Source organism: Coturnix japonica, chromosome W, assembly GCF_054131305.1.
Source record: "Coturnix japonica strain WE chromosome W, WE-NBRP24, whole genome shotgun sequence".
In the NCBI taxonomy this organism is placed as follows: Eukaryota; Metazoa; Chordata; class Aves; order Galliformes; family Phasianidae; genus Coturnix; species Coturnix japonica.
The window spans coordinates 31808337-31822448 of NC_140701.1; the positions used below are offsets into that span (position 1 = coordinate 31808337).

Sequence of the window (14112 nt, forward strand, 5' to 3'; positions counted from 1 at the left end):
AATCCAAGGCTCAAGAAAGGAGTTTACACGGCATCAAAACGAAGGTCTCCCATGCCTGGGTGATTCGCTGCTGGGACAGCGGGGCCAACAGCTTGTCTCTAGATGGTAACTAAGGTTGCCAACTAGGAAGCACTGCCAGAGACCCAGCTATCAACAGAGGGATTGGCAGATGTTTGGATGGAGCTGCCACCCTCTGGGACCAAATGTTAACAGCCGTGAGGGAAAGGTACCCCTTCAAGGATGCTTTGAAGCCTCAGATTATTAAGTGGGATACCACTGAAAAAGGTATCCAGTACCTAAAGGAAATGGCTGTGGTGGAAATGTTGTATGACCCTGATCCACAACAATACCGTGATTCTGAGAGAGTGAGGACCAAGCCTAGCATGTGGCAGAAACTCACAAGAACAGCACCAGAAAGATACGCACAGACACTGGAAACAACATTTGAAAGATACGAGGCCACCCAGGGAAGACCCCTAGTTTTTGAACTGATTATGACACTTCAAAACTACGAACAGCACCTCCCTCCACTGCGGGCTGAGATTTCTGCCATCTCATGAGAAGAAGACTGACTGGATGAAATGCACAAGAAACTGTTTGCATCAACTAAACGTGACAAATCCGTACAAGTATCAGAAACGTTCAATGAAGATCAGAACGATCAAGGAAGTCTACTGAAGGAGCTGATCAAACTAATTAAAGGTGATGAAAACTACTCCCTGTGGGAATACAAAAGCTGTTCAGAGCAGCTGTGGAGCAAGATAAGCAGCAACTTCCCACCTGTAATATCAAAAGTCTCAGCTATTAGGTGCTCATGCTTTCCAGCTCGAGCAAGGAACAACAGTAAGATTGCACCGCGTGTTGAATGGTACTGAACAGGAGAGGTGGCCAATGCTTTATCTTTATACTGATTCATGGATGGTGGCAAATGCCTTATGGGGGTGGTTACAGCAGTGGGAACAAAATAACTGGCAATGGAGGGGTAAACCTATTTGGGCTGCTGAACTGTGGAAAGACATTGCTGCCCGAACAAAAGTTATGGCTGTAAAGGTGCATCACATGGATGCACACGTGCCCAAGTGTCGGGCTACTGAAGAACAACAAAAAAAACATCAAGTAGACTGAGCTGCCAGAACTGAGGTGGCTCAAATCGACTTGGACTGGCAGAATAAGGGTGAATTATTTCTAGCTCGATGGAGCCATCAAGGAAGAGACGCAACATATAAGTGGGCCAGAGACTGAGGGGTGGACTTAACTATGGATGCTATTGCACAGGTTATTCATGACTGTGAAACATGTGCCATAATTAAACAAGCCAAGAGGATGAAACCTCTCTGGGGGGAAGGGCGATGGCAAAATTATAAATACGGGGAGGCATGGCAGGTTGATTATATCACTTTGCCACGATCTCGCAATGGTAAGTGTTATGAGCTAACCATGGTGGAGGCAACCGCTGGTGCCTTGAAACATACGCAGTACCCCACGCTACCGCTCAAAACACCATATTGGGTCTTGAGGTCTTGCCCTACGATGAGACTGAGATAATTACCCGAAACAACAGCCCATCTTGCTAGAGGACACAATCCTCTTCAGCAATGGGAGGTTGATTACATTGGGCCCCTCCCTCGGTTTGAGGGGGCAAAAAATTCCCTGACCTGCATCGCCTACTGCAGGCCTATCCAGTGCTGAGAGCGAACCAGGCATATAAAATCAAGGCACTTAATAAACTGATGTCTGCCTATGAGACACCTCACGTCATCGAGAGCGACTGTATGGGAAATCACAGCCTGAACCTTTGATGAATTAGCTGAGGCAAGTGTTGGGTCAGCTGTGGGAGCACAGGTGAGAGTAATCTTTCTGTGCTCCCTAAAGGGGTGGAGCTCGACTCCACCTCCTCTAAGATCTCATTTAAGGGCTGACCACTGCTGAGGCAGCATCCATCTCTTGGAGATTGTTCCCTGGTGGAGATTGCCCCAGCTTTTCCAGCCAAGGCATCATCATCATTGGTGAGTTTTCCTTTGCGAATAAACTTTTGAATATTTACCATCATCTTTGTTAATATCTTCATATCATTCGACCTTACATTTGGTGAGCCAGCCAGGAGCCTGTGGTGGTGGCCATTACATCTTTCCTTTGGAAGATGTACAGCTGGATCAAGGGGGAGAAAGTTTCCCCCTTAGGGAAGATGCTCCCTGGAGAAATTCCAGGATTATGGGATCCCCTTGTTTCTAGCTTGCTACTATCATTGAGCAGTGGGGCCTATTACATGTGGTGGATTATATTACCCCATTCTGCTTGACTGAATATTTTCAAGATTTATATAAGGATGTACTGATCACTAAGGAAAGACAACTGGCTGCATCCACAGTGGTGTGACCTTTATTAACTGCCTTAAATCTGGCAGATACCAGGTCCAATAATGTTGAATGTGAAAATCAATTATTAAAAGCTTGAATTGAACAGCTAGAACATGAGCTTAGTCTGTTAACAGGGAAAAAAACCATCTTTTTTTTCCCCAAACCTGGTATATATATCACTGAATGATGAACAGGATCCTGAAACAACAGATCAGGATAAGAAGGAGGTCACGAAGGCTGATTTAGAAGAGCCACCTAGGACGGACTCATTAGAAGTCTGTCCTATTGTGACCCAGAAAACAAAGAAGGTCCAGGATCGACCAGCGGGGGTCCCTCCCAATCAATGTCCCCCTGCTGAGACTTACCTTCATGTGACAGCCCACCCCTATACTCCCATGTAGCTGATGGATTTGGTACAGTGTTTTAGACAGAAGCCACGGGAAAGCATCCTGGCCTGGCTATTATGCTTGTGGGATTCAGGGGCAGAGAGTGTAGTGGTCAGTGGACCTGAAGTTTCGAAACTTGCCACAGTAACTATTCACCCTGCCCTCAGGCAGAGACTATATGCAGGGATGCAATTTCCAGATGACAACCATTCCATTGTGGAATGGTTGATAGCAGCCTGCCATATGGTTTGGCCGAACAAAAACGATATGCTGGTCAGCATGGGCTTATGGTCCTCCATGGTGGATCTTCAGGATTTTATCAGGGAATTAGGTATGAGGGAGATCATTTCAGAAGATACATCTGATAGCCCGGACATAAGATTTACGGCAGGAATGAGAGACTTAACTCTACAACAAGCCCCCCCACATATGTACAGAACTCTGGTTTCCATACTAAACCCGCTAGTAGCGGCAGAAGCAGCAGTTCAGCAGGCGGCCTAATTATTCTTCAGCTGTAGAAACAGCTGAAGGATGAACAAAAATTCCAAAATTACCCCAGAAAACTGGGGGTAAGAATTGTAGAATGGCAGCTGACGATAGCTTGGAATTTGGAAAATAATATTGTCCCTAATAGGAAGAAAAAGTCGCCTCAAGTGTCCCAAACCACAATGCCTGAACCATCTCAGGTTAAAGATGTGAGTCTGGCCCAATTCATGGCGTGACAAGGGACACCAGTCCCTCTAGGGCCTCCAGATTGTTTTGTCGTTACTTCTTAAGTCCTTCCGATTGCCGCCATCATGCTGCCATTCTGCTGAACCTCCTCCTCTCAGTCAGATGGGTATCCTGTGTGTGATATCAGTCCTACGCCCTGGGGCAGAACAGGAAGGAACGGTCAACGGTTGAGAATGACACCGCTGGGCAGCCGGAAGTGCCCAAGCGGTCTTTTTTCAACACTGGATGCTAGCAGAACTGAGGGCAGTAGGTATCCGACCGTCCCAGTGAACATGTGCTGGGGCCGGTAACAGTGCCGCTCCTGGTACCCTTTGTAATTCTCATCTGAGGGGGTAGAGTGTGGTCTGGCCAGAGGGGTGCCTAATGACTCAGGGAGAATAGACTACGTGTCACCATTTAGCGTTTGTTTGTTTCAGAGTTTTCCAGTGTAAAATCTGAGTTCCCTAACGATTTGAAGAAGTAAATATGCAAAATACTTTAGTGTATTTTTAGAAATATAGCCTTTGAGTTGTTGTATTATGTAATTAGTTTTAGTTGCAAAACTGTAGTAGCTCTTAAATGTTGCAAATTGTCATATGAAATTTGAGAAGGAACTCATTAACTTCAATGTAGTGTTAGTTAGTAGGCATTCTTTACCTGTAATGACAGATATGCAAGGGGATATCTCCACCATAACTGTATGTACCTTGAACAAAAGACCTTCAGCTTATATACACGTGTTACATATGCAAAAGGTTTCCCAGTCAGCATATATGTATTCAGTATTCCTCCTGAAATCATTAACATAGGGTCTGACCTCCTTGCATGTGCTCAGTGACTTTGATTGGGGTTCTCAGGACACTCAGACATAAAAATAAGCAGTCTTCTTCATGACCACAAATGGCCCTCCTATTTTTTTTCCAGATTGGTAGTTTCAGAGTGATGTACTGGAGTCCCTGTAGTGGAATTCCAGGGTCACAGTCTGAACCAATGGGTGAGCTATGTGAGTGCCTGGAGTGGTGGTGGTGGTGGGGGTCTAGAACCACCCTATTTCCATGCAATCTGAGTCAGCGTGGATTTCCCCATTCCACCTGCCCTTCTCTCCTGCAGTGCAACTGTACAAATGGGGGAGGGTCATGTTCCTCAGCTCATCCATTTCTCCAAACTATTACTGGGAGGGGTGAGTTAATTCCTTTTGATATCTTTTCCTATAGTGCCCATTTCTCAAAGGCTCTGTCATCCTCGTTTGCTCTACAGCCCCCACGCTGACTTAGATAACAATGAAACTCTGGGCTTTTTGAGTAGATAAAGGATGTTTTGCTTAGCATTAACTAGTTTTGTAAAAGCAAGCGTTGTTCATTTAATTATGTTTAACATCAGACCAAGTGAATTTTGCTTGGTATTAGCTAATTTAGTAATATCACAATACTTATGGATGTAGCATTATAGACTAGAAAGCATGTTGTAAGGCTGTTCTGTTTTAACTAGAGAACTTAAGCAAATGAAACACAATAATAAAAAGATGCAAGTAAACTTATCAAACATCAAAAGAAGCCAGGGCCTCCACACAAGGCTGAATTGTCTCACTCCAGTAGATTGGGATGCAACAGGCAGACCTCAAGATACTCCCCTCTATCCTGCTCTATCCAACACCCCAGTAAATATCATTAAAAGACAGGTTGCCAAACTTATCTCTATTTAAGTACAAACATATTCAGAAAAAAAAATGGCTGAGTAAATGTTACAGTACTGGTATTGTAGTGGAAATGCTAAGTCACAGCTTGAACCAATGATTGAGCACCTTGTAAGAAGGCAGGGCCTTCTGATTTCTAATTTCAATTAGATTGTATTATGTGGAGTTATGTTGTATTCCAATATCATAGTTAGTAAAATAAGTTTTCCTCCATAGATCGTTGCTGCTTCTCTGTTTCTTTCCTTGAGCCCAGCTCCCATCTCCCTACCCCTTTCCCTTTCTCCCTTCCTATTTGTGCCGTGACCTTATTCAATTCTCTACAGTCTACTGTCATTCTCCATGTTCCATCCGACTTTCACACTGGCCAAATTGGGGAATTATATGGGCTACGTGCAGGCCTTATAATGCCCATTCTTTCTAATTCCTGCACTGTTTTCGTTATTTTGTCCTGCCCACCCGGGAGTCTGTATTGTTTTACATTAGTGATCCGGCGTGGCTTTGGCAGACAAACAGGCTCATGTTTTGCATGGCCTCTCAATATTGTCTGTATTGCTCGGATACTAATGCATCTCTGTCGGAGCCGGAACTCCCCCACCGTTGTGTGGAGAGCCAGGCCCCACAAGATGTCAATCCCCAATATATACTCTGTAACTGGGGCAATGGATACCTTATACTCCCGTGGTGGGAGGCGCCCAACCCCCAATTTTAACCAGGTTTGGGTGACTGGAATGGTCTGTCCCCCAAAGCCTCCAATCATCACTCTATCACCTTCGAATTTTGTTGGGTCTCCATATATTATAGATGTTTCTGCCCCTGTATCAACTAAAGCCATAACCTTTTGAATATTCTTATGGGACCAATATATTGTTAATTCTACATAGGGCCTTTGGTTCCATCTGGAGGCCCTAGGGGGACTGACATCCCTCGTCATGCCATGAATTGGGCTAGATTCAAATCTTTTACCTCTGAAGTCTCAGGTATCATGGCCCAAGACACCATGGATTTAATATGGAACCTAATGTTCCATACATATGTGAGGGAGCTTGTTACAATATTAGGTCCCTCATCCCCGCAGAAAATTTTACCATATCAGGGCTATCGAATGTATCTTCATAAATGGCTTCTCGCATGCCCAATTCCCGTATGTAATTTGAAAGCCCTCCATAGAAGACCACATGCCTGTGTTTACTGGTACATCGGATTTATTTGGCCATACCATGCAGCAGGCAGCCATCAACCAACCTACGACTGAATGATTTTCATCAGGGAACTGGGTCCCTTCATATAACTTTGCCTAATGGCAGGATGGATGGTTATAGTTGCTAGTTTAGATACCTCAGGTCCGCTAATTAATACACTTTCTGCCCCTGAATCCCATAGATGCAACAGCCAGGCCAGAACGCTTTCTCTCAGCCTTTGTCTAAATTGCTGAACTAAATCCATGAGTTCAGTGGGTGTGTAGGGACGGGCTGTTACGTGTAGGTAAGACTCAGCAGCGGGCCATTGATCGGGAGGCACCCCTGTTGGCCGGTCCTAGATCTTTTTTGTCTTTTGGGTCACCACAGGACGGACTTCTAATAGGTCCGTCTTTGGTGGTTCTTCCAGATCAGCTTTGGTGACTTTGTCCTGATCTGTTGTTTCAGGATCTTGTTCGTCATTCATTGAAATATATCAAATTTGGGGATTTGGTGAAAAAAAACGATGGATTTTTCCCCGTTAATAAACTGAGCTCGCTTTCTAGCTTTTCAATTCGAGCCTTTAATAATTGATTTTCATGCTCAATATAATTTGATCTCATTTTAGCCTGATTTAAAGCAGTTAGTAAGGGCCAGGCTACTGTGGACACGGCCATTTATCTTTCTCTGGTAGTAAGTATGTCCTTATGTAATCCTTGAAAATATTCAGTTAAACGGAATGTGGACATATTGTCCACCACCCGTAAAGGACTCCATTGTTCAATAATAGTTGCAAGTTGTTAATATGGGGATCCCATGAATCCTGGCATTTGCCCAGGGAGGATCTTTCCTAAAGGAGTGACCTTCTCCCCCTTGAACCAACTAAATATATTCCACAGGAAAGACATCTCTTTTCCCATGTCCACAGGCTCCTGGCTGGCTCGCCAAAATGTAAGGGTGGCTAATATAAGGATGTTAACTGTAAGGCTAATATAAAGATGTTAACAAAGATGATGGTAAATATTCAGAGGTTATTTGCAAAGGAAAACTCACCAATATCAATGCCTTGACCGGAAAGCTGAGGCAGTCTCCACTGAGAAGCAATCTCCAAGAGATGCTGCCTCAGTGCTGGTCAGCCCTTAAATGAGGTCTTAGAGGAGGTGGAGTCGAGCTCCACCCATTCCGGGAGCACAGTTGATTACTCTCACCTGTGCTCCCGCAGCTGACCCAACACTTGCCTCAGCTGATTAATCAGAGGATCAAGCTGTGATTTCCCATACAGTTCCCTTTCTTCAACAGTCCGAGCAGCATTTAGCCATGGGGAATCCACAAAAACATTGAGTTCTAAACTCCCCCAGAAATTCCTCTTTGGGGTATTAGAAGTCTGAGTGACAAACCAATGCATTAATCCTTTAGGACAATTCATTATAAGTTTGTATATTGCTGTTATTCCTGGTTAGCTTGTCAAGTGTAATACAAAGGAAAGCACAAGACAGGAAAGCAGCAAGATCCCAAATCACAGCAAGTAAAAATCCATTCAAATACCATCCCTGCGGCTTGAACCTTATCCAGGTCCATAGCCTGTGCGGCTGACTCAATCAGCTCGCCCTGAATCATCCATTGGATGAGCCCCTACGTGTAATTAGAAGACAATGTGCCCCCCGCCTCTTTTGCAAGCACTTTTAAAATCTTTACTGTCTCTTTAACGGATCCTGCCGCCATGGTAAAGACTCTCCTGGACTTTCCCATCCACTCTCTCTTAGCCGCTTCTCCCGGCTGCACTCCTGGCTGCTTCTCCCAGCCAGTCTACCGAACCTTCCTGTCCTCCCAGCCGCTTCTCTCGGCTGCTTCACTCACGGCCGCTTCTCCCGGCTGCTCTCTCAGCCGCTTCCTTGAGTACTCGAACACCAAACTCTATAAAACAATCACTTCTACACTCACACCACAAGCAAACTCCTCAATCGTAAATCAACCACACTATAACGTCGGGAGTCACCACTTGACGTATTCGCCAATTAAACCGACTTATCCCGGGACCTCAACTGTCCGGGGGAGAGAGAGACAAACATGGATGCCATCATGTCTTCTCTCAATTTATTGCTGCGTCACACACCTTATATACCATCCTAAATCCCATGCAGACGCGTACACCCGCTACGCAAAACCCTATGCACGCGAGAGAACCTATACACACACCTACCTAAACCCCCCGCCCACTAACTCTTAACCTACAGGCCATCACTCAGCTATTCTAGAACACTCCATCTACTCAGAACTACTGTATGCACTCATAAATCCTTGCAAAGACAACTTAGCACCCCAACAAAAGAGCCTCAGGAGAGACCCAAGGCCGACCCCTGGGATTTTGGAGTTGAGAGTACAAGGGGTCTGAAGAGTGCTACACTCCAACTGAGAAGGAGATCTTAACCGCATATGAGGGGGTTCGGGCTGCTTCTGAAGTACTCGGTACTGAAACACAGCTCCTTCTGGGAGCTCGACTGCCAGTGCTGAAGTGGATGTTTAAAGGAGAGGTTCTCTCCAGCCATTGTGCTACTGACGCCACCTGGAGCACGTGGATTGCTCTGATAACACAACGAGCGCAGATGGGGAACTTCAGTTGTCCAGGAATTTTAGAGTTGATCATGGACTGGCAGAACAGGGGTGAATTATTTCTAGCTCGGTGGGCCCATGAGACCTCAGGCCGTCAAGAAACGCGACATAATAAGTGGGCTAGAGACCGAGGGGTGGACTTAACTATGGACACTATTGCACAGGTTATTCATGACTGTGAAACATGTGCCATAATTAAACAAGCCAAGAGGATGAAACCTCTCTGGGGGGAAGGGTGATGGCAAAAGTATAAATATGGGGAGAGGTGGCAGGTTGATTATATCACCTTGCCACAATCTCGCAGTGGTAAGTGTTATGTGCTTACCATGGTGGAGGCAACCACTGGGTGGCTCGAAACATATGCAGTACCCCATGCTACTGCTCGAAACACCATATTGGGTCTTGAGAAACGACTCCTGTGGTGATATGGCACCCCAGAAAGGACTGAGTCTGATAACGGGACACATTTCAAAAATTCCCTTATAAATACTTGGGCCAAAGATCATGCACTGAATGGATTTATCATATCCCCTACCATGCACCAGATTTTGGTAAAACTGATCGATACAATGGGTTGTTGAAAACTATGTTGAAAGCAATGGATTGTGGAACATTTAAGCACTGGGTGAAGCATTTGGCAGAAGTCACCTGGTTGGTCAATACTAGTGGATTAGTCAATCACGATGGTTCTAGCCAATCCAGCCCCCTACATACTGTCAAGGGAGATAAGGTCCCTGTAGTACATGTAAAGAACATGTTGGGATAAGCAGTTTGGGTCCTTCCAGCCTCTGGAAAGGGTAAAACTCTCCGTGGAACTCTTTTTGGCCAGGGATCTGGATGCACTTGGTGGGTGATGTAGAAGGATGGGGATGTTCAATGTGTACCACAAGGGAAATTGATGCTGGGAGAGTGCAGTCAGTAATTCTATGTATCTATGTATATATTTGCATGTGTAGTGTATTTTAGTTATTATAGTTATACATTTAGTTATATTACATTTAATTGTACTATTTAGTTATCATAGCTTTATATACATGTATGTATATATATATATATATATATTAACCATGATGTAATAATGTAGATTAAGGGGTGGAATGTCATGGTTTGTGGTGTTGCTGTCAATATTCCACATCCTAACATCATGTGCAGTATGGATTATTGGAAGGTTCATGCTTCAGTTCCATGGAATGGCGGCGTCCCGAGTGCTCAGCTCTCGGAGGAGAACTACATATCCCAGAGGATGTCGCGGCCAGAGATGGGTCACGTGAGGAGGACATATATAATCTCGCTCCCGGGCTGGAGTTCTCTCTCTCTCTCTCTCTCTCTCGGACTCTCGGGGAGTGAGAAGCGCTCCAGCCGTGTCGCCTAGAGTTCACGGTGGGCCTCTCAGTGCATAGTGCACTCTAATGCCCTCAAGTCACCAAGGGATAAAATCAATTTATATTCAGGGGATGTCGTTACTGACAACTGACCCCAGGTTGGACCCCATCCAGAATGGACCCCGTCCAGAGAGAGGCACAGGCATGGATGCCATGGAGCCATCTCCCAATTTACTGCGTCACATGGCTTATATACCAGCATGGCTTCCACGCATGCGCATCCCATACACATGCTACACAATCGCAATATCCGTAGGCCATGTACCTACCACCAGAGGGACTACTGAGCTACCCACCTCCAACAATCACCCCCAAGGTGCAAGTAGGCCACGCCACTTGGGTCCTACCTGCACCTTCCAAAACCATTTTATTCTATGGTTTCTCTGATCTAAACTCTCAGGGACAGGGAGAAGAAGATTATTTTCATTACCAATCTGGGGTCTTACCTGATTATCAGTGCCCGTAATTTGGATTATAAGCGAGGAGGCCCATATTGTTTGTAGCATTTTCAGGGCACTAGGTCTGCCATCTCAAGGCCTTTTGTTCAGGTCCCGCAGTGTTTCATATATTCTCTTTGTCCACCCCTGCAGGGACTGGGAGTCTGTCTTCAGGGCAGCCTTGAGAATACCATTATAACGTTCAATGAGGCCTGCCCCTGTTGGATTATGCGGCAGATGGAATCGGCAATCAATGTTATTTTATTTTGCCAGTGTTTTATCATTGCACCAGTAAAATGAGTCCCTTGGTCGCTGTAAGGTCGAATGAAATGAAGATGTTAACAAAAATGATGGTAAATATTCAAAAGTTTATTTGCAAAGGAAAACTCACCACTGTCGATGCCTTGGCTGGAAAAGCTGGGGCAATCTCCACCAGGGAGCGATCTCCGAGAGATGCTGCCTCAGCAGTGGTCAGCCCTTAAAGGATTCAGGGGCAGAAAGTGTATTAATTAGCGGACCTGAGGTATCTAAACTAGCAACTATAACCATCCATCCTGCCATTAGGCAAAGTTATATGAAGGGACCCAGTTCCCTGATGAAAATCATTCAGTCGTAGGTTGGTTGATGGCTGCCTGCTGCATGGTATGGCCAAATAAATCCGATGTACCAGTAAACACAGGCATGTGGTCTTCTATGGAGGGCTTTCAAATTACATACGGGAATTGGGCATGCGAGAAGCCATTTATGAAGATACATTCGATAGCCCTGATATGGTAAAATTTTCTGCGGGGATGAGGGACCTAATATTGTAACAAGCTCCCTCACATATGTATGGAACATTAGGTTCCATATTAAATCCATGGTGTCTTGGGCCATGATACCTGAGACTTCAGAGGTAAAAGATTTGAATCTAGCCCAATTCATGGCATGACGAGGGATGTCAGTCCCCCTAGGGCCTCCAGATGGAACCAAAGGCCCTATGTAGAATTAACAATATATTGGTCCCATAAGAATATTCAAAAGGTTATGGCTTTAGTTGATACAGGGGCAGAAACATCTATAATATATGGAGACCCAACAAAATTCGAAGGTGATAGAGTGATGATTGGAGGCTTTGGGGGACAGACCATTCCAGTCACCCAAACCTGGTTAAAATTGGGGGTTGGGCGCCTCCCACCACGGGAGTATAAGGTATCCATTGCCCCAGTTACAGAGTATATATTGGGGATTGACATCTTGTGGGGCCTGGCTCTCCACACAACGGTGGGGGAGTTCCGGCTCCGACAGAGATGCATTAGTATCCGAGCAATACAGACAATATTGAGAGGCCATGCAAAACATGAGCCTGTTTGTCTGCCAAAGCCACGCCGGATCACTAATGTAAAACAATACAGACTCCCGGGTGGGCAGGACAAAATAACGAAAACAGTGCAGGAATTAGAAAGAATGGGCATTATAAGGCCTGCACGTAGCCCATATAATTCCCCAATTTGGCCAGTGTGAAAGTCGGATGGAACATGGAGAATGACAGTAGACTGTAGAGAATTGAATAAGGTCACGGCACAAATAGGAAGGGAGAAAGGGAAAGGGGTAGGGAGATGGGAGCTGGGCTCAAGGAAAGAAACAGAGAAGCAGCAACGATCTATGGAGGAAAACTTATTTTACTAACTATGATATTGGAATACAACATAACTCCACATAATACAATCTAATTGAAATTAGAAATCAGAAGGCCCTGCCTTCTTACAAGGTGCTCAATCATTGGTTCAAGCTGTGACTTAGCATTTCCACTACAATACCAGTACTGTAACATTTACTCAGCCATTTTTTTTTCTGAATATGTTTGTACTTAAATAGAGATAAGTTTGGCAACCTGTCTTTTAATGATATTTACTGGGGTGTTGGATAGAGCAGGATAGAGGGGAGTATCTTGAGGTCTGCCTGTTGCATCCCAATCTACTGGAGTGAGACAATTCAGCCTTGTGTGGAGGCCCTGGCTTCTTTTGATGTTTGATAAGTTTACTTGCATCTTTTTATTATTGTGTTTCATTTGCTTAAGTTCTCTAGTTAAAACAGAACAGCCTTACAACATGCTTTCTAGTCTATAATGCTACATCCATAAGTATTGTGATATTACTAAATTAGCTAATACCAAGCAAAATTCACTTGGTCTGATGTTAAACATAATTAAATGAACAACGCTTGCTTTTACAAAACTAGTTAATGCTAAGCAAAACATCCTTTATTTACTCAAAAAGCCCAGAGTTTCATTGTTATCTAAGTCAGCGTGGGGGCTGTAGAGCAAACGAGGATGACAGAGCCTTTGAGAAATGGGCACTATAGGAAAAGATATCAAAAGGAATTAACTCACCCCTCCCAGTAATAGTTTGGAGAAATGGATGAGCTGAGGAACATGACCCTCCCCCATTTGTACAGTTGCACTGCAGGAGAGAAGGGCAGGTGGAATGGGGAAATCCACGCTGACTCAGATTGCATGGAAATAGGGTGGTTCTAGACCCCCACCACCACCACCACTCCAGGCACTCACATAGCTCACCCATTGGTTCAGACTGTGACCCTGGAATTCCACTACAGGGACTCCAGTACATCACTCTGAAACTACCAATCTGGAAAAAAAATAGGAGGGCCATTTGTGGTCATGAAGAAGACTGCTTATTTTTATGTCTGAGTGTCCTGAGAACCCCAATCAAAGTCACTGAGCACGTGCAAGGAGGTCAGACCCTATGTTAATGATTTCAGGAGGAATACTGAATACATATATGCTGACTGGGAAACCTTTTGCATATGTAACACGTGTATATAAGCTGAAGGTCTTTTGTTCAAGGTACATACAGTTATGGTGGAGATATCCCCTTGCATATCTGTCATTACAGGTAAAGAATGCCTACTAACTAACACTACATTGAAGTTAATGAGTTCCTTCTCAAATTTCATATGACAATTTGCAACATTTAAGAGCTACTACAGTTTTGCAACTAAAACTAATTACATAATACAACAACTCAAAGGCTATATTTCTAAAAATACACTAAAGTATTTTGCATATTTACTTCTTCAAATCGTTAGGGAACTCAGATTTTACACTGGAAAACTCTGAAACAAACAAACGCTAAATGGTGACACGTAGTCTATTCTCCCTGAGTCATTAGGCACCCCTCTGGCCAGACCACACTCTACCCCCTCAGATGAGAATTACAAAGGGTACCAGGAGCGGCACTGTTACCGGCCCCAGCACATGTTCACTGGGACGGTCGGATACCTACTGCCCTCAGTTCTGCTAGCATCCAGTGTTGAAAAAAGACCGCTTGGGCACTTCCGGCTGCCCAGCGGTGTCATTCTC

At 44.7% G+C, this 14112-nt stretch overlaps 1 pseudogene; it reads right to left on the reverse strand.

Moving 5' to 3' along the window:
- Positions 1–3635: 3635 nt before the first annotated feature.
- On the reverse strand, positions 3636–8044 carry LOC146754695 (uncharacterized; annotated as a pseudogene).
- Between the last annotated feature and the right edge of the window lie 6068 nt (positions 8045–14112).